The following is a 23,912-nucleotide window of genomic DNA, read 5'->3' as shown; positions in this document are numbered from 1 at the left end:
CACTCTAGGGGCCAACCCATTCCGGGGAGCCCTTCCCTGCTCAAAGGAAAGGGAACTCTCCCCGGTGTTGCAGCCTATCTCTTAGTACCTGTTGACCCATGTTGAACCGCTGTTCACCTGGCACCCTGCTCCATGTCGCCATGCTTTGAAGGCTCGTGCTACACTCTAGGGGCAAACCCATTCTGGGGAGCCCTTTCCTGTGCAAAGGAATGGGAACTCTCCCTGGGGCCAGCCTGTCTTGCCCCTATCAGCTTTCTGCCACTCTGCCTTGCTGCCATTCACCAGATGACTCGCTCAACTCCTTGTGGTGTTCTTGCCATTATCATGGTTTCTCAGTGTGTTGGTGCTAGTCTTTCTGCTTGTTATATTCCCTCTTCATTGTGCTGTAGGATGTTGATGCCACTTGTCTTGCCACTTTGCCTGTCGTGCTGCCTTCGAGGGTTCATGCATCTGTTATTGGTGCTCTCTTTTGAAGCTGTGGTGTGTTTTTGACACTCTCGCTGCTGTGCTTTGTGCCTCTGTTAAAGCACTCTTGCTACTTCTGGTACCCCTTTCCTCCTTTACAGTGCCTTAGGCTATTCATGCCACTTTGGTGCCACTTTGCCACAGTCCAAGTACCTTGGAGCTCTTTTCTTGTTCTGATGATTGCTCCCCAAAAGTTTCATCAGAATTGATAAGAAAACCCCAATTCTGCAGCCAAATATAGGCTGCAAATACTTCCCCCATTGACTTTAATGGGGATTGGAAAATGAATAAAACGTATGAACGGATCGGGTCCCCAGTGAACGAATGCAACATATTTGGGACCCGACAAATACGAATACTGAATCGGACAAATCTGTCCCTTCTGCACATCCCTATAAAGGAGCAGGTGGTAAAAGGCTTCTACTCTCAAAATCCAACTCAAGAATCCACACAGACACTAAGGGGCCACTCTATGAAATAGAAACGAGTATACTATTGCAGCAACCTCCCATGGGTATGGGTAGCAAAGATAAGACATTCCTCTAACATAAATGTACTGCATGACCTTTTTGCAGAAGCATTCTCCTTAGTAGGGATCCTTATGGGAGCCTATACTTATAACACTGGACTACAAATATCTCTGAGGCCTGCACATCTATCATCCAAAACTGAAGAGAGTTCTCAAATTAAAATATCCCACTCAGTGATGTACTGTCAGTTTTGTCACAGGACTCTCGCTTAAGTAAAATTAATTAAGTGTGCTTCTGGGTAGGGATGTGCATTTGTTTCATCCATTTCATACATTCCCTATACAAGCATGTAATATGAAACGTATGAAACATATGAAACGAATGCACATCTAATTAGCATGTAATGGGAAATGTATGAAACGAATTAAACGAATGAAACGAATGCACATCCCTACTTCTGGGTATCTTTATACATATAGCTTGGGTCCTGTAATGGCTCCATAAGTGATTCGGGGCTAACCCTAAGGGGTACGGTATCCAGGATGAATCTACTGGACTGGATCCCCACCATGGAGGTTGATGACTGAATGAGGGGAGGTTGAATGACATCTCCTACTGTACTGTGTCCACAAATCCTAGACTGTTGTTAAAAGGCTACGATAATTTTACTACTACTGTACTTATCAATTTTAAGGTGCTACTAGAGATACGTAGCACTATACAGATGCTGGGATCAGGCATATCTTGGCTGTATGAGGACATCCAAAATGCAGGTCTCAGGGCAATTGCCCCAATTCATCCCATCTCCACCCAAGAACAGTTTTTAATGGATGCCTGATAGAAAAAGAGCACAGTAAATTCTTCCATAGTAAGATTGATTATGACAACTATGACCATATACAAGGTTTTAGAGTACAGTTTTCTATTACATTTTCTCTGTAGAGCATGATATTTCTAATGAAATGCCCAGTACCACATAATATATAGTCATTCTTTCTAACCTATATCTTGCAGATTTGCTTGTAGCTTTTTTGGAGTTATAAAAACTGTTCTAACTCAACTATACTTTAGGACTGTGCAGAGAAAAACTTTTCTTTCATGTTATTATTTCATTTCAGTTGCCATTTTGAATCATTTCATTCATTTTGTTTCCCAAGTTATGTTTACCTCAATATTCAGCTCTACTTAGCCGGATAAACAGCAACTTATCCAACTAAGTGGCAGCCCCTGAATATCTGGCTACATTCAGCAGCTGTCACATCCACATAAGCCATTTATTCAGCTAAGTAGTTAGCCAGGTATCCAGTAGACAGGCAGTGGGCAGATTAGGGTGGCTCTACTTATCCAACTAACTTAGCTGGATAAGTATCAATTTCATACTTATCTAGTTAAGTTAATTGGATAAGTTATGTCTGCCAGAGATATAATTTATATAACTTATCTAGCTAAGCAGCGATTTTTGGCTGGATATTGAGCAACATAGCCGTGCTGCTGAATATCCCAGGCAAATTAGCCAGATTACCTGCCTACTGAATGTTGTCCAAGAGGGTATTTTGTAATTGTGGACTAAGAGGTGGAGCAGCCTCTTAAATCCCACATTCTCCACCAACTATAGGGACTGGTCATCAAAGGCAATCATTTCTCTGATGCACCATGCCGCCACCTTTGATGCTGTCTCTTACCCTGGTAGTGATGCAGAACACCACCCTATCTGCTCTATGGTGCTGCTTTCCTGCCACCTCATGGGGGGAAGGAACCAGGGGGTTACCTTGGGAGATGGATTTCCCGTTTTCTGTGACTTTCCTGCTCCTGCTTCTGTTTGAAAGGAAGACAGGATCCTCAGTCTAGTATCATTTGGCCTCCCCTGAAACCAATGCTAATGGGTGTTGGGGTTTTTTTTTTCAAATGATGCTGCATACCATGTTTTGAAAGTTGTATCTTGCCTGCACTGATGGCCTTCTGACAGAAATGCAATCTGCAACACACTGGTTCTTCAGAGATGTATAGTGCCCCCACATCTCTATTTATTTATTTAAAATGCTTAAATCCTGCAAATCCACAGCTCTTAGCAACTTGCAAGGAAAACATACATAATTAATCAAATGTAATACAAACATAAAATATCATCAAAACTAAAACACATAAAAGAAATGAAGACGCTACAAATGCAAACAATAAAACCTAGAGGTGATAAAGTAAATGTGTGAATGCTTGCTGAAAAAAAAAATCTTTAGCTACTTTGTAAAAGACCTCTGATGTAATTTGGGATTCCCTCACCATCTCTGTGTTGCACTCGGGGGTGGACCCTTGTCCTGGAGCAGTGGAGTACAGCTCCCTGGTAGGGACCAGGAAGCACCTGCCCCCAGGGGGTGGAGCACTGGAGGAGACAGAGGCTAGGATTAGCTTCACCACTGGAAGCCCATGGTCCCCCCTGGTGGAGCCCCTAGGGACCCAGGCTGCTTGGACTTAGGTGGATCTCGCAGGGTTTCCTGGAGAGGTAGTAGACAGGCGTGCCCACAGACAACAAGGGAGCGCAGTCGGACTCGAGACTGTAGGTTTGATGGAGCAAGGAAGACCAGAACAGCGTAGACGATGACAAGGCAAGGGACAGAGCCAAAATCAGAGACGTGGTCAATAGCAACCGAGGTCAGAATCTGAGGATCAGTCCGAAGAGTAGTCAACGAGGCAAGGGTCAGGTTCTGGAGGTCAGACGAGGTCACAAGGCAGGCAGAGGTCAGGATCCAGGCAGCAGACAGAATGGTCAAGGAACAGGCTGAGGTCAGTTCCAGAGAGACAGTCTGAGGGTACTACCTGGGGAGACGAGACAGACGAACACTGAACATAAGGAAGCTGGAACAGAAGGACACTGGAACAAGGCTGGAATAAGACTGGAATGAGACTGGAACAAGACTGTGAACACGGAGGCAAACTAGCACACATATAGTGTCGACTTGATTGCCAAGGCAAGGAAGTGCAGGCAAGAACTTCCTTATATTGGGCAATCAATCAGGGCGCGCCGCAGAGCTAGGACCTGCCCTTGGCCCTACAAGAGACCGGCGGAGTGCGTGCGCATAGGGGCGTGGCCAACACCACTGGAGACGCCGAACTCCAGCGTAAGGCCTGGTGCATATTGGAAGGCCCGGCGACCGCTGCCGCAGGACGCCGAGGACTGGAGGAGCTTGGGGCTACAGCTGGGGAGGCCAACCAGTGACCTGCAGAGAAGCCAACAAGGTGAGCAGTACCGTGCGTGGGCCGAGCGCAGAAGGGGCGCGTAACACTCTGGATCTTTGGGTGCTGTTGCTGGAGCTGAGGCTTAGGCTGAGGGCAGATAAGGAGGGAATAGGACAGGGACAGTCTCATATTCTGTATTATCTGCTCTTTCTGGGGGGCAGGGGTATGATATAACTTGCTTCCTTCTGCAGTTGCTCACTGGATTACATGCTACTAATTAGATTCTCCATAACATCCTCATCTAGCAGATGTTCAATATTCTTTGAGTCTGAAAATCCCTCACATGATTCTTCTGAGTCAATAATTTCTCTAAACTTCTCCTACAGATACTGCTAAAGAGGAAATAGGTAGAGAAGAAGTATTATGGTCCATCCTAAAAAAAGGATGGCACATCCATTTTTACCAATGTGGTGTACAGACCTCCTATTCAAACAGAAGAACTAGACAGAGATCTGGTCAAAGACATCCAAAAGGTGGAAAAGAAAGGAGAAGTGTTGATTGTTGGAGATTTTAATCTGCCAGACATAAACTGGAAAATCCCTTCTGCAGAATCTACTAGAAGTTGAGCCCCTTGCCTTGCAAGGGGCTCTCTTCAAACAAATAGAAATGGAACCCACAAGAGAGGGAGTTATACTCAACCTAGTGCGCACTAATGGGGATAATGCCTCTAATATCCAGGTGGGTGCCCACCTCAGCACCAGTGATCATCAAATGGTATGGTTTGACATCACAAACAGAATACAGAGAAGTCACATAAAGACCAGAGTTTTGCATTTCAAAACTGCAGACTTTGTTGAAATGGGGATGTACTTGGAAGCAGAACTAGAAGACTGGGAGAAAATGGGAGAGGTGGAACAACAGTGGACCCAACTAAAAAGAAGCAATTACAAAAGCAACAAATCCTTATGTTAGAAAAGTAAACAAAAATAAGAGAAATAAAAAACTGATCTGGTTCTCACAGGAGGTGGCTGACATAATAAAAGCAAAAAAAGAGGCTGGAAACTACAGGCTGGTTAGCCTCACTTCAGTGGCAGGAAAATGAATGAGACTCTGCTGAAGGAAAGGACAGTGAAGTATCTAAATCCGGTGGGTTGTTCAATTCTAGGCAGCATGGATTCACCAGGGGAAGGTCCTGTCAGATGAATTGGATTGGTTTTTTTGATTGGGTGACTAGAGAATTGGATCAGGGAAAAGTGTTCAATGTGATTTACTTGGATTTTAGTAAAGCTTTTGATATGGTCTCACGTGAGAAGCTTGGGGGTGAATGCCAAGGTGGTGATGTGGATTACAAACCAGTTGATGGATAAAAGGTAGCATGCTATGGTAAATGGAACCTACTTGGAAGAGAAAAGTGTGTTAAGTGGAGTGCCACTGAGATTGGTGTTCAGATCAGTTCTTTTCAATATCTTTGTGAGAGGTATTGTGGAAGGGATGGAAGGTAAAGTTTGTCTATTTGTGGATGATATTAAGATCTGCAACAGAATGGACATGCCAGAAGAAGTAGAGAAAATGAGATGAGACTTAAGGAAGCTTGAACAGTGGTCAAAGATATGGCAGCTGGGATTCAATGCCAAGAAGTGCAGAGTCATGCATCTAGGGTGTGGTAAACCAAAAGAGCTGTATGTGATGGGAGGTGAAGGTCTGTTGTGCATGGAGCAAGAGAGGGACCTTGGGGTGATAGTGTCTAGCGATTGTTGCACCAGAAGTAGACCCTTGGGCCGAAGTAGGGTTGACGCTACCCATAGAAGGGATTCTATGGGTCCCCACCATCGGCAGGCGGAGTGGGCTGAAGGACAGAGGCCAGCTGGTGCTTCACCACCACCAGCCCTCATTCCCTGCAGGTTGAGCCTTTGGGTACTGGGGCCAGCTGGACTTAGGTGGGCCTCCGTATGTCATCGTCGAGGGGTCAGCCCAGAGGCAGCAACAGTGGGATGAAGAAGTTTGTACTGGACGAGGTGGAGTCCCGGAAATCTGGGCGCCAATAGAAACAAAGTCAGACAGGGGGCGCCTGAGCAAGAACAGGCCGAAGCCTGAATAGGCCAAGTCCAGGACGTAGACTGAAGTGGCATCGTAGAGCAAGCTGGAGTCAGGGCTGGCGGCAATCAGGAAGCAGTGGCAAGACAAGGCTGAGGTCTGGATAAGGAGAGAGTCAACAGCATAGTCAGGCGATGCAGAGGTCCAGGCTTGGAGAGAGTCAATAGCGTAGTCAGGCAATGCAGAGGTCCGGGCTTGGAGAGAGTCAATGGCATAGTCAAGCCATGAGAGGGATAGGTTTTACTTGTGGCACCAAGTGGCTGCTCTTCGGCGCCCCTATGGCTCTGCACCCTGAGAAGCACACAGTCGATGCTGAAACAGGTAGGTAATACACTGTAAGAGGTAGGCAGTCTGGTATGTACCTTGTTTTGTGTTCTAAATAAAAGTGTCATTGCATGAAAAAGGCTGGAAACAGCTTGTTTCCTGACTTCAGAGAGTAAAATTTTGCTCAGCCATCCTCACAAAAACCCAGACCAGATGTATATCAGGCATTAGAAAAGGTGAAAGGAAGACTAAACATCTACCAGAATGGTTAAAAAGTGAGGTGAGAGAGGCTATAATAGCTAAAAGAACATCTTTCAAGAAATGGAAAAGGGATCCAAATCAAGAAAACAGGAAACAGAAAAGCATTGGCAAGTTAAATGTAAAGCATTGATAAATAAGGCAAAGACAGAATTTGAAAAGAAGCTTGCTGTGGAAGTCAAAACTTATAATAAAAACTTTTTCAGGTATATTCGAAGAAAAAACCTGCAAAGGAATCAGCTGGACCACAGGTAAAGGAGAAATTAAAGTAGGAGAAGGCCATAGCTGAGAGATTAAATTCATTCTTTGCTTCCGTCTTTACGCAGGAAGATGTAAGGCAGATGTCCATGCCAAAAGTGATATTTAAAGGTGATGATTCAGAGGAACTAAAACAAATTTCAGTGAACCTGGAAGATGTAATAGGGCAAACTGAGTAGCAAATCACCTGGATCAGCTAATATATGTTATGACCGTCGGTCTCAGATGGCTGTGACCGATTCAACTCACAACATGTGTTGGTCTGCTCTCCTCTCCGGGTCAGCTCGCGGCTGGAGCTAGCCACCACGGCTGCACATCTCCAGCTTTACAAGGCTCCTCATGGTGGCCGGGATGCCGCCACCACCCACGCCGACTCCGGGCCTTCCTAGGTACGCGCATGTCACCAGGCCTCTCTTTAAAGGCCCAATGGCAGGAACCTCAGGTGCGCCCCGACTGATGACATCACAAGGCTGGGATTCTTAAGGACCTCCTTCACCCCTTGCTAACTGACTTAGCAATGAGTTCCTTCACCTAGTGCTTGCTCCAGTCTCCTCGGATCATGGTTCCAGCATCGAACCTGCCTTTGGATCTGGACTCTAGCTTGGGCATTTATTTATTTATTTATTTATTTAAAGATTCTTGTATACCGCCATTCATAATATACATCACAACGGTTTACATGTTACAAAATCATAAAATCAACTATTAAATTATGTAAAAAGGTACATTAAAATATAATAAAAAATAAAATTGTTAATAAAATTATTTATAAATCAACATAAAACAAAGAATAAAATAATGCTTCTCTATACCAATTATTCTTTTTTTTCAAGATAGCATAAGCCTGTTCAAACAGCCATGTTTTTAGGGCTTTCTTAAAAGCTTTAAACTTTGATTCTAAACGTAATTCAACAGGCATAGTGTTCCAAATGCATGGACCAGCAATTGAAATGGATCTCTCTGATTAATATAAGATGGGCACAGATGGAATTTGAAGCAATCCTTTGTTCGTCGATCTTAAGGATCTCTGTGGAAAATATGTAAACGGATTAGGAAGTTCAACCAGTCTGTTTTTTGTCCATAAATCGCTTTGTGTAATATACAGCATTCTTTATACTGTATTCTTTGTGTTATTGGCAGCCAATGCAGATTGATTAAAACAGGGGTAATATGTTCACATTTCTTACAATTTGTTAATACTCTTGCTGCAGAGTTCTGAAGCACCTGTAAGGGGTGCAAAGTAGATTGTGGAAGGCCTAAGAGAAGAGAATTACAATAGTCCAAAGATGAAAAGATCAAAGCTTGTAACACCAATCAGAAATCATTAACATCTAAAAGTGGTTTCAACTTTCGCTGCACCAACAATTTATAATATCCTTCTCGTAATTTAAGAGAGATATATGTTTTTTTTAAATTTAGCTGGCAGTCAATAGTAATTCCTAGATCTTTGACTGATTCAGACAGCACTAGTTTAATATTTTTGGATAATAAAAGGGTATTCTTCATACCAGTGCAGTTATCTTTTGATTTTCTGTCAAGAAGAATCATTTCCGTTTTTTCCATATTTAAGGCTAATTTCATATGACATAGTAATTGATTGATGGCTCCGAGATAAATGTTTATTAATTTAAATGTTTGTTCAATAGTGCCTACAATAGGTATAATAGCTTTTTATACAATAGTTATAAAAAGCTGAATGTCGTCGGCATAGATATAAAAATTTAGACCTAAACCTGCTCTCACACCTTACACATCCATAAGACCAATTCGTTCCACCCTTCAAGGAACGCTCCGCCCCCCCTCAATCAAATCTATCAGACTTACCTCCACAACGAGCCTTCTCATTCGCAGGTCCCACCCATTGGAACTCCCTGCCCTTGGAATTACGAACTGAAACCTCCACCCCCAAATTTAAAAAAAAACTGAAAACTTGGCTGTTTTTGCAAGCATTCTCTGAAAATTCCTACTGTTGATAACTGTATACACTCGGAACCGTAATTACAAAGATAATTTTATGCTCTTCCTCTTGTCCACCTCTACCCTCTCCTTCTGATCTTGCCTCTATTATTTATGCAGTTTATCAACCCTTTCTTGCTACCTTTACTCCTCAATGTCTATTGTAAATATTGCCCCCTTATATAATCAACCTTATACCTGGCTCCTTATATAAGCCTTTGTAACCAGTTATTATTCCATGTTCCTTGTAAAAGTTTGCTGTTCCATGTTCAATGTAAAAGCCTCACCCTGTTACCTAGTGCTGCTCTCTTAGTTCTATGTAAACCGATACGATGTGCAAATGGATAACGGTATATAAAAAACACTAAATAAATAAATAAATAAATAAATAAATAAGAGATGACACACTGGAAGAAGATAAATATTAAACAGGGTAGCCGATAAAGCGGACCCTTGTGGGACACCAGTTTGAAGTTGAATTTTATCGGAGCAATTATTTCCTATTTTTACTTGAAAAGGACTTTTTTACAACAAAGATGCTATCCAATCAAGGGTCTTATTTATAAGACCAATCTCTTTTAATCTTAATATTAAAATATTGTGATCTATCGTATCAAATGCCACAGATAAGTCTAATAAAACAAGGATATATTTTTGTCCGGAATCAAAACCTTTTAAGACTGTATCCGTTAATGATAATAAAAGTGTTTCTGTATTCAAATATTGCTGGAAGCCAAATTGGTTTGGATATAAAATATTATTGGATTCTAAGTGTTCTACTAATTGTTTATGAACAATTTTTTCAGTAATTTTTGCTAGACAGGAAAGGTTCAATATAGGCCTATAATTACTTAATACTTCGGGATTTAGGGTGGGGTTTTTTTTTTTTTAATGGGTTTAATAACAGCTGACTTCAGAACTTCTGGCACATATTCTTCAGCTAGGGAGAGGTTAACAATTTTTGCAAATATGGGAGCTATAATATGAGCAAAAGGTTTTAGGGCAACCGAAGGCATAGAATCTAATGGGTGACTCGTTGGATTAAATTTTTTTATAATAGTCTCTATTTCTATAGAGGAAACTTCATCAAAAGATGGCCAGTCAGATATTTCTTTATCATTTTTATTTCTTGAGGTTTTGCATTCGGAATTGCTTTATCCAGGTTCTCAACTTTGTTTTTGAAGAATTGAGCAATTTCATTGCATTTAGTCTCAGATATAGGGTTAATTTCTACGTTTGTCAAAGTTAAATTTTTTACTAGAGTAAATAGATTTTGGGCATTGTTACTAAAACAATGTATTTTATGCTTAAAATAATTTTTCTTGGTTTCATTAATCAAGTTTTTATATTTATTTAATTGGGATCTATATGACCCTAACATTTGTAGATTTTTATTTTTCCTCCACAATTTTTCAAATTTCCTAAGTTGGACTTTTGCTTTTTTAATATTAGTGTATACCAAGGTTGAGATACTTTCTTATGTTTGATAACTCTTGTTTTTATTGGGTTAATTTGGTCTGCTATATTTTCAGTTACCTCAAACCAAGAATTAATTGCAGTCTGACAATTCGATAAGGTAATGTTCTCTATATTTTTCTCTAAAGCTGTTTTTAAGTCATCAGGGTTATTTATTTATTTATTTTATTTATTTATTTATTTATTTATTTATTTAAAGGCTTTTATATACCAACTTTCTTGATACAAATCAAATCAACTCAGTTTACATTGAACTAAGCAGAAATTATAACCAAACAATCAACAAGTGACAATTTAAAGGAGCGTAAAGGGTTATATTTGGGTCGATACCTAATAGTTTGGTCAGGTTGTTTTTTGATGTAAGTCAATTTACTTTGAAAGTTACAGGAGATTTAGTAATGGTCTGACCATGGAACTGGGATCTGGTCACTTTTAAAGGTATCAAATTTCTCAACGTTAGTAAAAGCTAAATCCAACGTATGGCCTGCTTTATGTGTGGGACCTTTTATAATCTGACTATATCCTAGGCTTAACAGTGATTCAGATAGGTGGAAACATGTGGGATCAAGGGGCTCTTTGTCCATATTAATATTAAAGTATCCTAAAATGAAGGAGGGTTTCTCAGGATTCACAGTTGTTGCTAAAAATTCTATCAAAGGAGAAATATTATGATTAAGTAATTTCGGAGGGCAGTAAGTCAGGCAAATTTGAATAGTGGGGGATTCTAGTAAAATAACTTCATAGGGTTCATCTATATTAGTTGATACTAATTTTTAGAGATGTGAATCGTGTCCTCGATCGTCTTAATGATCGATTTCGGCTGGGAGGGGGAGGGAATCGTATCGTCGCCGTTTGGGTGTTTAGAGTATCGTTAAAATCATTAAAATCGTGAACCGGCACACTAAAACCCCCTAAAACCCACCCCCGACCCTTTAAATTAAATCCCCCACCCTCCCGAACCCCCCCCCCCCAAATGCCTTAAATGACCTGGGGGTCCAGCGGCACACTAAAACCCCCTAAAACCCACCCCCGGCACACTAAAACCCCCTAAAACCCACCCCGACCCTTTAAATTAAATCCCCCACCCCAAATGCCTTAAATTACCTGGGGGTCCGTAGCGGCGGTCCGTAGCTTAAATTACCCCCGGGTCCGTAGCTAAATCGAGGGAAGGGTGAGCGCAGGAAATCCGGCACACTGAATCGTGGTGTCTTCAGCTGGCGCCATTTTGCAAAATGGCCGCCGCAAAATGGCGGCGGCCATAGACCAATACGATTCGGTGCAGGAGATCGTTCCGGACCCCCGCTGGACTTTTGGCAAGTCTTGTGGGGGTCAGGAGGCCCCCCCCAAGCTGGCCAAAAGTTCCTGGGGGTCCAGCGGGGGCCCTGGAGCGATCTCCTGCCGCGAATCGTTTCCGTACGGAAAATGGTGCCGGCAGGCGATCGACTGCAGGAGGTCATTCAGCGAGGGTTGCAGACCCCCGCTGAACAACCTCCTGCAGTCGATCTCCTGCCGGCGCCATTTTCCGTACGGAAACGATTCGCAGCAGGAGATCGCTCCAGGGCCCCCGCTGGACCCCCAGGAACTTTTGGCCAGCTTGGGGGGGGCCTCCTGACCCCCACAAGACTTGCCAAAAGTCCAGCGGGGGTCCGGAACGACCTCCTGCGCCGAATCGTATTGGTCTATGGCCGCCGCCATTTTGCGGCGGCCATTTTGCAAAATGGCACCGGCTGAAGACACCACGATTCAGTGTGCCGGATTTCCTGCGCTCGCCCTTCCCTCGATTTAGCTACGGACCCGGGGGTAATTTAAGCTACGGACCGCCGCTACGGACCCCCAGGTAATTTAAGGCATTTGGGGTGGGGGATTTAATTTAAAGGGTCGGGGTGGGTTTTAGGGGGTTTTAGTGTGCCGGGGGTGGGTTTTAGGGGGTTTTAGTGTGCCGCTGGACCCCCAGGTCATTTAAGGCATTTGGGGGGGGGGTTCGGGAGGGTGGGGGATTTAATTTAAAGGGTCGGGGGTGGGTTTTAGGGGGTTTTAGTGTGCCGGTTTTCCTGCCCTCCCCCTTCCCCCGATTTACGATTTTTTTGACGATAAATCGGGGGAATTGGTATTGTATCGTGGCCCTAACGATTTTTGACGATTTAAAATATATCGGACGATATTTTAAATCGTCAAAAAACGATTCACATCCCTACTAATTTTACATTTAATTCATTTTTCACTATTAATAGCAGACCCCCACCTTTTCGTTTTGTTCTAGATGTTGAAAAGGGAGTATAAATATCATTCTAAAGTTGATCATGATAGTATCATGAGGTTTAAGCCAGGTCTCTGTAACGGCTACAAAGTCAGGTTTTTTTGTCTGCTATAAGGTCAGCAATAATTGGATTCTTCTTTGATATTGCTTGAATATTAATTAACATGAAGGTAAGGAGAAACAGATTATTATATGATATCTTATCCATGGCTGAAACAGGAGTCAAATATCTGTTCGTTTTGACTACACTTTGTTTTACTGAGATTATTTAAGTTCTTACTGTTGGTGGACTGGTTGATATTTTCCCTTGTATAAACAAGTCGGAATTCTGCCTTCCATCGGCATTGTAAAGCAGTAATGAAGAAGCGATATCTGTTTAAAAAGAGAAATTGTTAAATCAACAAACAAATGGGGAGAGCACGAATGGGTGCACGAAGGGGCACCAAAGGGTCGTGCCCCTTTGTCACGCGATGCCGGGACCCAGCGTCTCTGCTTATGACCCCTTCAGCGCCCTTGTGATGTCAGCAGTGGGCGGATCCAGCAGCCAAAGGGGGAAGCGGCAAGAGAACGCAAGACTCGAGGTGCAGGCAGATGGTAATCAGCTTGAAAAAAGCCTCAGCTGGTTTCAGAGGCAGCATCAGGAATCAGCAGGATTCAGCAGGTATAGAGCAATGCTGTGGCTGTAGCACCTGTGGGGACCCAGCGTCTCTGCTTATGACCCCTTCTGCGCCCTTGTGATGTCAGCAGTGGGCAGATCCAGCAGCTGAATGGGGAAGCGGCAAGAGAATGCAGGACCCAAGGTCCAGGCAGATAGTAATCAGCTTGAAAAAAACCTCAGCTGGTTTCAGAGGCAGCATCAGGAATCAGCAGGATTCAGCAGGTATAGAGCAATGCTCCTCGGGGGCCTGCTCGTGCTCTAGTTGGGGACTCTGTCTCCAGGCTTTCCAGCACCTCGGGTTAACTTCTGCGCTTCTAGAGACCCTGCCTGCTGGCTTCCCTGCTTCTCAGGGTTGCCCCTCGGACCACCTTCTTCCCTGGGAGTCTGCACTCCGTGCTTCCCCGTTCCTCGGGGTAGTGTCTATGTTGTACATAAAGACTGTACTTCGGACTTCCCGCTCCTCGGGGTGGCTTACGTCACTGCTTCAGAGATTCGACTCAAGCATCCCTACTCCTTGGGCCAACCTTCATCATCACACCAGAGCCTCACTCACTACGCTGTCCCACCCCTCAGGACAGTCTCTGCTATATTTCACCTACAGTGCCTGTCTCACGCTCCCTGCTCCTCGGGGCTGGCCTAGTGCTTCTCTGTTGGAGGCTCTTGCTCTGGTACTCTCTTCTCCAGTCCTGCCTGAGTACTGTGGGTTCCCTCCGAACTGTATCTCTATCCCGCTCCTTGGGGCACTCCACAGAATCCTCTCTACAAGCTCCTGCGATCACGTGGCTGTGACGCAGGATGCCCTATCTCTCTGCCACTACTCACTAACCTCCTGCTGCAGCTGGCCTCACCTCCCGATGGTGAGGACCTGTGGGGCTCCTCCCCACAGGTGGTGTCAACCCTCACCTCGGGCCAAGGGTTCAGGAAACCTACGAATCCTAACAATATACATCCCAGAGAACTGAAAGAACTGAAAAATAAAATTTCAGACTTACTATTAGTAATCTGTACGCTATCATTAAAATCAACTATGGTACCTGGCCAAAATAATGCTATTTTTTAAAAAGGGCTCTGGGGTGATCCAGTAAACTACAGACCAATGAGCCTGATGTCAGTGCTGGAAAGAATGGTTGAAACTACTATAAAGAAAATAATTACTGAAAATATAAATAGTCATAGTTTAATAGGACAAAGCCAACATGGATTTAGCCAAGGGAAGCCTTGCCTCACCAAGCTGCTACATTTTTTGAAGGCAGATGGGAAATATGATAGAGGTCTATAAAATAATTAGTGGAGTACAATGGATAAATGCGAATCAGCTGTTTACCTTTTTGAATACTTCAAAGATTAGGGGACATGAAATGAAGTTACTAAATAATACTTTTTAAAGACAAATATGAGAAAATATTTTTTTACTCATTGCATAATTAACTCAGATATTTGTTGCCAGAGGATGTATTGTAAGGGGTACTTTGTTCCCTTACCATTCAATTTTCCCTTTTTCCATCTTCAGAGAGAGGTTTTTGATATTCCAGATCATCCCTAAGAATTTACCCATCCTGGGTGCTGGAATTGGCCAGGCTCCTCCTACATAATCTGGGTGGAGCATGTGCATGATTGGTTGTAGCTTGTTTGGGGAAGGAGAGGAGTGTTTTTGGTGTTCCCCCAAATTCAGGCCTCACAGTCTGTTCCAGAAGGGTAGGACTTTGCCTATCCAGTATGAGGAGAGGACCTGTATAGATCCCTAAGTGAGACCTCATTTGGAAAACTGTGTTCAATTCTGGAGCCCACACCTTCAAAAGAATATAAAGTGGTTGGAGACAGTCCAGAGGGCGGCTACTAAAATGGTCTTTGTTCTAAAGAAAAAGGGTGAAAGACTTAAAGATCTAAACATGTATACCCTGGTGGAAAGGAGAGGTAGACAAGATATGATAGAGACATTCAAATATTTCAAAGGTTTCCATGCACAGGAGGTGAGCCTTTTTCAATGGAAAGTTGGCTCTAGAATGAAGGGTCATGAGATAAGGGTGAAAGGGGATAGATTCAGGAGTAACCTTAGAAAATATGTCTTTACAATGAGGGTATGGAACAGCCTCCCAGTGGAGGTGGTGGAGACAAAAACATTATCTGGCTTCAAGAAAGCATGGGATAAATACAAGGGATTGCTAAGGAAGCGATAGGAATTATAATGCTAAATTAATTACTGTATTTTTTGCTCCATAAGACGCACTTTTTTCCTCCAAAAGCGGGGGGAAAATGTCTGTGCGTCTTATGGAGCGAATATAAAAAAAAAATAAAAATTAACTACAACCCCCCACTCTCCTGACCCCCCCAAGACTTGCCAAAAGTCCCTGGTGGTCCAGCAGGGGTCCCAGGAGCGATCTCCTGCTCTTGGGCCATTGGCTGCCAGTAACCAAAATGGTGCCGGTGGCCCTTTGCACTTACTATGTGACAGGGGCTACCGCTGGACCACCATGGACTTTTGGCAAGTCTTGGCGGGATCAGGAGGGTGGGGGTTGTAGTTATTTAAATTTGAAGGGTTGGGGTGGGGTTTTGGGTTTTTTTTCCACGAAAGAGAACGATAAAAGTTTTCTGATCCGGGGAGTGGACCGAAATGGTCCTCCCCAGATCCGAAAATGAAACGGGGACAACAAAAATTGTATGCACACCCCTAATTTGCTCCTTAAGATGCACATACACCCGGGAACAGATCCAGTTTAGCACACCATTTTTTTTTCTCCTTTGAATCCTAGGTGCGTCTTATGGAGCGAAAAATATGGTAGATGAATGGGCAGACTAGATAGGCAATACAGTCTTTTTCTGCCTCCTTGTTTCTATGAAGAAAGTTTTTGTATTTTGAGAGTTGGTTTTCTTTTTGACATGCTTCAAGCTCAGGAGGTCTGTTACTCCCTGCCTGAGGGGAATAGGATTGGGTTTCTGTGCTCTAAAACCAATTAAAGTAGTTTCTGTGGTTGCACAGGTACTACTTTGCCTTGCATCCAGTGAAAGTAGGGACAATAGTTTCTAAGAAGGAAGAGCAGTGTTTTATGACAAGTTTTCATTGTTCTTTTCAGGGAGGCTGCTTTTCACCACCAGCTTCCTATCCACTTTTGAAGAAGAGAATTTTCCTTCTTCCCTGCCACCAGGAAGGGATATTAACTCAGAATTGGAGAAAGAGAAAGAGACTAAGGCACTTGAGTTTCATTCCATCTATATTGAGAGATTTTTAATTTTTCTATTTTGTGATTTTCCTGTTTTTGCTTTGGATCAAGTTTTTATGAGTTGCAGTAACATTTATTTGAACTCCATTCCAAGTGTCCTGCTTTCAAGAAGTGAGTATACCCACTACTGAGACTAATAAACATGAATGACCATTTGTGGAATGAATTCCCACCCATACACCTAGGTCACTGAGGCTGATACACCCCTCCAGGGGTGGAACCCTGGCATCCTGGTGGCTATCAGTTTTTAAATGGAGAGAAAAGTGAGATGTCAGGTCAGTGAAATTTGCTCTGGGGAGTGTGTGGCCCCTGCATTCTGGCTCTAAATTAAAGAGGAGGTTACAGTGATAAAAGCTGTTCGTGTATCTGGGTTTAAAAAGGTTTGGACAAGTTCCTAGAAGAAAACTCTATAAACCATTAAGGCGGACTTGGGGAAATCCACTGCTTATCCCTGGGATAAGCAATACAGAATCTAATCAACCTTTTGGGATCCTGCCAGGTACTTGTGATCTGGCTTGGTCACTGTTGGAAACAGGAGGCTTATGTCCTTATGTGACTCAGAAAGCAAGGCCTGGCAATTGCTAAGAAAGTTTGGTGGATACAAAGAACTGTCTCCAAATGAAAATGGTGGAGGCAAATACAGTACTAGAAGTCAAGAAAACATGGATCAAGCACAGATATTTAGCAGTAGGTAGTAGTGATACTGCAATAGAAAGGGATAAGAAGCAGGCTAGGCAGGCCCTTTCAGTCATCATGCACTATAATATTCCATTTTTCTATGGCTGATCAATTCCTGTCTACTGAAAGCTAACTTCTCTTCTTAAGAGATCTCTCTATAGATCACTCTCTCTCCCTGCAAATGAGGGCAAAAGTGTCTAATGCATCTATTCTGCATCAGATAAAGTTGTGGAAGAGTTCAGGTAGCTCCTATATTTAATTGGTTTCCTTGTAAATCAATGAAATTGTTAGTTGCTTGATAAAATCCAGATGATTTTTAAATCAACCAAGCACCGAGGATGCTGTCTTGTCTGCTATTTGCTACTCATTTTCTTTTTATTGCCCATGGCTCTAAACACACTTATTAAATAAAGATGTTTCTTTTCCAATTGTTTTACTGTTCTCTAATTAGGTTTATATTTTATTTCAAGTCTGCAGATATAGCAGACTTGATTGTGGCCTTGATAAACATTTCTAGTGTTGGACTGTAGCAGTTTGAGAAGGCTAAAGTTCCTTCACGGAATCCTGTGGAATGGGGGCTGCAAAAGTGCTTTGGAGCTGTCGGGGTTCAGCCAAGCAGTAGGTGATTTGGGGGGGAACATTCCCAAGAGGCTTCAGGTCTTAAATCCAGTGGCTGGGAAAATGGCATGGAGAAGCCTAGTCACAGACAGACTGGAAATACTGGAAGCAGAGTCAGGGACCAGGCCTGGCAGTCCTGGAGTCAGAAACCAGACATGTGTCAACCACTGCATTAGAATAGGCCGGGCTCTTCCTCTATCCTAGCTGGCATCTGCATAGATTGATAGGGACTTCTTCCTCTTTTGTTTCCAACTTTGAAACTGAAAGACATTTTGGAAGGTGCCATTTTTACTTTACTTCTGCGCTGCAAAAAGAACAGAATAAACTTGTGACTTTCTGAGCTCTTTTTGAGCTAAAGAAAAAAATGATAAGACAAACAGGAATGGAAGCTAAGGGAATTAAAAAGTGAAGTGGTCTCTGTTTCCTCTTCTCACACGTTGTCATTTTATGTAAAAATCTTCTGTGATTATAGAGTTACACACAAGCAGAACAAAGAGTCAAAGATCTCTGTGTTCTACGAGTGCAGTTTTATTTAATGTGTTGCAAAGAGATTTATTTTAACTGCAGTTCAGTGTCTGAACACTCAGTGACCACTGCTGCTTAGTGTGCGATATTGCAAGATAGAGCAGAAGAGTTCCTCCCCCTATAAAAATAAGCTGCTTTGCAATAATTTGCATGCATAAAATAGTTAAATGCATGCAAAGCAGCTTATTTCTATAGGGGGAGGAACTCTTCTGCTCTATCTTGCAATATCGCACAATAGTGCTGTGATATGGCGATATTGTGTGATAAATAGTATTAAACATGCATTATGTGCTATTTAACTCACGAGATCACCTTATCGCGGCATAGTAAATCCACCTAATAATGGCATGCTTTTCAACAACTGAGTGTGTACCTGTATTCATTGCATTCTCTGCCTGTTTGTGTATGTGTGTCTGTGTGATCTTTTTTCTACTCTGCAGTCACTACACTGGTATGGATATGTGAGTTCTCAGTAAGAAGAGTACATACTAATACTATTGTAAAAAGTAAAACCCTTTTTCCCAGGCACTCTCAGTGACTGTGTGTGCTTGATAGCATTAAATTGAATTCCATCATTACCTCAGGGAATGGTGTCAAGAGGGAGATACTCTGGTAACCAATAATTATGGTAAAGACAGAGGAAACATTTTCCCTCCTTTTAGACAGGTACCTACTCTGACAAACTCAAGTAATTTAGGTAGCAATGGTAGTAAGAACACCAGGATTCCTCAGCCCAAGCTAGATTTTTAAAATCATCAGTGGGAAACCAGAGACACAGGAAGCATCAAGCAAAAACAAGCTCAAGCTGAAAGAGCATGTGCTACCTACTCTTACTTTTAGCTCTATTGCTATGGTGTAAGGGCAGGGGAAGGCAAAGTCAGTGGAGGGTGGCATTGGCAGTATAGAGGTAAGGGCAAAAACAGTAGGAGTGGAGCAACCAAAATCAGCACAGCCCTCCTCCCCGATTCCTTTTGAGCAATCTCTGCAGCTGATTCTGACGAATCATATGAGATCTTCTCAGACATAGATTCTACAGAACTTCTAGTAGCTCAGGAGAACTTGGAGAGTCCAGTTGCTAGCATGCTATTCTGTAGTAAGCAGCTAGAGGAGGCAGAAAGTGCTATTGCTGAAACAAAGAGCACTCCCAGAGAAGAGGAGGTAGTGGACAGCATGACAGATGCTCCTGGTCTTTTGCCACTTTGTCTGACCTTACCAGTTGCAGCACCACCCAATCCTGTAGAGAGGGAGAAGTCCCAGAAGAAATCTGAAGTATGGAGATTGGTGTGGATCGCCCTCTAGGACATCATGATTGTCTCAGTTACTCACAGTCAGTCTGGGTGAGTTGATCGCCATAGAATAAGAGGGAAGATTTCTGGAAGGAGCAGGGAACATGAGAAGTGTTTATGTTAATGAACTCTTTGCAGCAGAAGGTGCAAAATAGGCAGAAATTCCTCACACAGAAGGATACTTATATTCATGGGAGAAAGGGAGTATCTCCCTCCAATCCAATGCTCTAATTCAGCGGAAGGAGCTGTTATTGCCTAAGGTGCAGGAAATGAAACAGAGGCACAGGGAGCGTAAGGATGCAATAGATGAAACAGTGGGCACCCTACACAGTTGGGTCTGCCTGAGCAGCACCTATCAGCTACCATTTCCTCCCCAGCCTTTATTCATTCCACCTCATGACCACAGCAAAACATTCTCTCTTAAAACAGGATATATCTACTAGGGATGTGCAATCATTTTTCCCGAATTAGGCAATGTCAACAAAATTGCCTAATTTGGAATGGTTCGGGAGAATCAAAAAACGATTGAATTTTTTCTGAAATTTCAGAAAAAATTCATTTTTTATTTAGTGCATCCTAACGGGAGTTAGGATGCACTAACATGAGTTAGCGCGCACTAACTCTCGATAGTGTGCACTAACTCTGCCAGGTTAGTGCATGCTAACCTAAAAATAGGAGTCTCCCCCCCCCCCTCCAAAAAAAAATCCCTGAACCATGAGAAAAATGAAATTCCCATGGGGGGAACCCTCGAAATGAAGCCCGACATGAAATTTTTATCCAAAGCACATCTCTAATATCTACAGTGGCTGGCAGCAGAGGACATTATCCTGCCTCACAGAAGATGTTTGCACAAATATCAGTTGCATGTTATCTCGCAGAACCCATACAGGATATATTCACAGATCTGTTGGCATACTGAGCACAGAAGGCAGTGCTCTGGCCATACTTTGCCAAAATGACCCAGTATTTCCTCTCCTACACACCAAGCAACGTGCATAGTGAATGGGTATTCTCAATAGCAGGGGACGTCGTGAGGGCAATTTTCAGCCATTACCTGGCTGAGCAAGTTAGCCAGATATTCAGCAGCATGACCACACCACTGAATATATTCACTATCTTAAAACTAGCCAGATAAGTTTATCTAAGTAGGACAGAGAAATAGCTGTCCTAGACTTATCTGGTTAATGAAGCTGGATGAGGCTGAAAATTAGCACTTATTCAACTAAATACATTTCTCCATTCCAGCACCACCCCCCCCCCCCCCCCCCCAATCTCACCTCTCTCTTATCCTGCTAATTTTTTAGCCAGATAAACCCCTGGCAAGAGAAATGGTTGCCACTCAGCATGGCTGAATGTTCAAACTGTATCACTTAGCTGGCTACGTTGGAATTTAACCAGCTAAGTGGTGCTGACTTCTAAGAGTCCAAATCATTCATGACAGGTTTCCTAGAATTTTCATGTGAGAAGCAGGAAGACTGAATGTGTAGTTACAGAAACTCATTGCCTACAGTATTGGCCCTCAGCACCTTGCTGTGTTCTTGCCAGGTGCCTCTCTTGTCACTGCTGCTGCCCTGCCTTTTGTTCTGCCTCTCCCCTGGTTCAATGTCTTGTTGTTTTGTTCTACCACTTTTGAGTCCCAGCCTGGTCCTCCCACACTGCTTCTCTCTTACATAGAAACATAGAAACATAGAAATGACGGCAGAAGACGACCAAATGGCCCATCCAGTCTGCCCAGCAAGCTTCACACACTTTTTTCTCTCATACTTATCTGTTTCTCTTAGCTCTTGGTTCTATTTCCCTTCCACCCCCACCATTAATGTAGAAAGCAGTGATGGAGCTGCATCCAAGTGAATATCTAGCTGATAAGTTAGGGGTAGTAGGGGTAGTAACCGCCGCAATAAGCAAGCTACACCCATGCTTATTTGTTTTACTCAGACTATGTTATACAGCCCTTATTGGTTGTTTTTCTTCTCCCCTGCCATTGAAGCAGGGAGCTATGCTGGATATGCATCGAAAGTGAAGTATCAGGCACATTTGGTTTGGGGTAGTAACCGCCATAACAAGCCAGCTACTCCCCGCTTTGTGAGTGTGAACCCTTTTTTCTTCTCCCCTGCCGTTGAAGCAGAGAGCTCTGCTGTATTTGCATAGAAATTGAAGTAACAGGCTTATTTGGTTTGGGGTAGTAACCGCCGTAACAAGCCAGCTACTCCCCCTTTGTGAGTGCAGATCCTTTATTCCACATTTCCTCTTGCTGTTGAAGCTAGAATGATGTTGGAGTCACAGTAAGCATGTGTACGTTTATTGAATAAGGGTATTGTCTCCAGGCAGTAGCCATCATTCTGGCGAGTCACCCACTCTTCATTGGCGGCCTCTTGACATTCTGGCGAGTCACCCACTCTTCATTGGCGGCCTCTTGACTTTATGGATCCACAGTGTTTATCCCTCTTGGTTCTACTGCGGTGTTTTGTCCGCAGAAATAAAAAAAAACCAAATTAATAGTTCTCATCTCTCACCCCACTTCATTCCTGGTTCAGCTCCTTGCTATTTTTTTTGCCACTCGTGGATCCTGGCCTGGTCCTGGCCCTCTCAAGATGCTTTGGAGAACACCTCCCACTTTTGGTACCATCTCACCCCTCACAGTTTCTTGGCATATTCAAGCCAATGATGGTGCTGCTTTGCTGTGCCTTTGGTGTCATGGGCTGTTCATCCCCCTGTTTTACAAAGTTTTGATTTCACAATGTTATTTGCTATACCCACACTCTAAGCTTCAGGATGTCCATGCCACTGTTGCTGCTTCTTTGTCCCTGTCACTGTGTTATGGGGTGTTTATGTATCAGTTTCTGCTGCTGCTTTGTTGCCCTGGAGGTATCTTCTGATGTTCATGCCACAGCTGTTAGTATTATTTGTAGCTTGGGGTTATGTCTCCAAATGGGTTAATTTTGCATATACCTTGACAGGGTATGTTGAGTCTGATCTCAGGCTCTGGCTATAAATTTGAGAGGCTTTCTTAATAATTGCATTGTGCCAAAAAGAACTTCCGTCTGGAGTTCATAGGATTTTATATGCACAGGCAACATGTCCATATGTACCTGGATGTTTTCAGGCCAGTAGCACCAAATCAATTGGAACAATTTCTATGAGGTCTATATTCAGTCACTGTCTGAATAGCAAAGTTAGCCGGATAAACTTCTCCAGCTAAATTAAGAGGTATATTTTCAATAATGTAGCCACACTATTGAATATAGCTGGCTATCTTAAGTTAGCTGGCTAATTTTAGCCAGCTAACTTAAGGACAGCTCTTTGGTCCAACCAGAATTATTTATTTATTTATTATTTATTTCTTTAAAGACTTTTATATACCGAAGATCATGTACTGGTACATATCGCTTCGGTTTACATATAACCAGATTGTTAATTACCATGGATATGGTGTACATAGAACAAAGATTAATAACCAGAAATCAATAAACAGTAAACATGATGCATAGAAACAAACAGTAAACATAATGCATATAACAATAAATAATAATAATAATAATAAAGAATAAATAAGAGGTAAACAGTAGGTGTAACTGTGTGGAAATAGAGAACTATTTAAACTGGTGGAATTGGATAAAAACTCGAACGTAGGATGTTAGGAGTAATATGTGATTACAAGTATTAGGTGAGAAAAGTACAGTTTCAATGTGGGCCTTTCAGGAAAGCAAAATACTTTAAGTGAAGGCTTCCGTAAAGAGCCATGTTTTCAATTTTTTCTTGAATGTCCGCAGGCAGGGTTCTAGGCGGAGGTCTGATGGTAGATTGTTCCAGTGCGTGGGACCGGCTATAGAGAAGGCACGTTTCTTCATTGAAGACTTGGCTGGTGGTACATAAAGGGTGCCAAGATACATTTGTCTAATGGGTCTGGAGGCTGTATGAACTTGTAGAGGGCGATTTAATTTGAGTGCTGTTTGTGAGTGGATGGTTTTGTGTATAATAGTAAGCACTTTGTAGAGGATCCTGAACTTAATGGGGAGCCAGTGTAGGCTCTTAAGTATAGGGGTGATGTGTTCGGATCTGCTGGTGTTGGTCAGGATCCTGGCTGCGGAGTTTTGTATCATTTGTAGTGGCTTTGTAGTAACTGCAGGAAGGCCGATTAGGTTGGAATTGCAGTAATCAATTTTTGAGAAGAGGATAGCTTGGAGAACCGTACGGAAGTCCTGTAGATGGAGGAGAGGTTTCAAGTTTTTTAATACATGAAGTTTGTGAAAACATTCTTTA

The sequence above is a fragment of the Rhinatrema bivittatum genome, chromosome 2 (assembly GCF_901001135.1).
Source record: "Rhinatrema bivittatum chromosome 2, aRhiBiv1.1, whole genome shotgun sequence".
NCBI classification, from domain to species: domain Eukaryota; kingdom Metazoa; phylum Chordata; class Amphibia; order Gymnophiona; family Rhinatrematidae; genus Rhinatrema; species Rhinatrema bivittatum.
This window is presented reverse-complemented; position numbering follows the sequence as displayed.